This window comes from Brassica oleracea, chromosome C5 (assembly GCF_000695525.1).
Source record: "Brassica oleracea var. oleracea cultivar TO1000 chromosome C5, BOL, whole genome shotgun sequence".
NCBI lineage: Eukaryota > Viridiplantae > Streptophyta > Magnoliopsida > Brassicales > Brassicaceae > Brassica > Brassica oleracea.
In genome coordinates this window covers 27705192-27706333 of record NC_027752.1, presented here as the reverse complement: position 1 = coordinate 27706333, position 1142 = coordinate 27705192, and the positions used below count along the sequence as shown (strand labels likewise).

The 1142-nt window shown below is 40.9% G+C and overlaps 1 pseudogene; it reads right to left on the bottom strand.

The window, feature by feature from the left end:
* The window catches only part of LOC106344900, an 8483-nt pseudogene that overhangs the window by 5687 nt on the left and 1654 nt on the right, over nucleotides 1-1142 (bottom strand).

The following is a 1142-nucleotide window of genomic DNA, read 5'->3' as shown; positions in this document are numbered from 1 at the left end:
ATCAGTGGGGGAGCAATTGTACTGAAATCTTTCACAAACCTTCTGTAGAAACCAGCAAGTCCAAGAAAACTTCTGACTTCTCCAATGGTTTTAGGGATCGGCCACTACTTGATAGCCTGCACCTTTTCCGCATCAACTTGTATGCCCTGTGATGTCACAACAAAGCCTAGAAACACAAGGTTATATGTCCCAAAAGAGCATATCTTATAGTTAGCATACATATTCTCTTGCCTAAGCACATGTAGCACTTGTCTCAAATGATCAACATGTTCTTTCATGGTCTTGCTATAAATCAGTATATCATCAAAATACACCACAACAAATCGACCTATCAGTGCTCTCAAGACATGGTTCATTAACCTCATGGATGTACTAGGTGCATTAGTAAGACCAAAAGGCATGACAAGTCATTCATACAATCCTAGGTTAGTTTTAAAAGCAGTTTTTCACTCATCTCCTTCTTTCATTCTAATCTGGTGGTAACCACTTTTTAAATCAATTTTAGAAAAGACACATGAACCATGTAACTCATCTAGCATATCATCTAAGTGTGGGATAGGATGTATGTACTTTACCGTGATGTTGTTGATGGATCTGCAGTCCACACATATGCGCCAGCTCCCATCTTTCTTAGGCACCAGTAGCACAGGTACAGCACAAGGGCTCAAGTTTTCCCTGATGTGGCCTTTCTCCAAGAGTTCATTGACTTGTTTCTGGAGCTCCTTTGTCTCAACAGGGTTTGTCCTGTATGCTGGCCGGTTTGGAATGGAAGCTCCTGGTACAAAGTCAATTGGATGTTCAATACCTCTAATGGGTGGTAAGCCAACTGGATTATCCTCTGGAAAGACATTCCTATACTACTGCAAAAGACACTCAATCTCTTCTGGAATCACAGGGTCAGTGTTAGTAGAAGAGATCAACAACTCCTTGTAAACTACTAATATTAGATTTGGTTGTTCAAGCATAGCAGTTTTGATATCTTTACTAGTAGCAAAGAGGTTCATCTTACTTACCTGTTTGGATTCATCCAGCAACAAGGCTTTACCAGAGGCCTCATCTTCATCTCTTCTCTTCTTAAGATGCATTTGATCCTGGTGCACTTCCTGAGGCGACAATGGTTCCAGCGTGATCTGCTTCTCTTT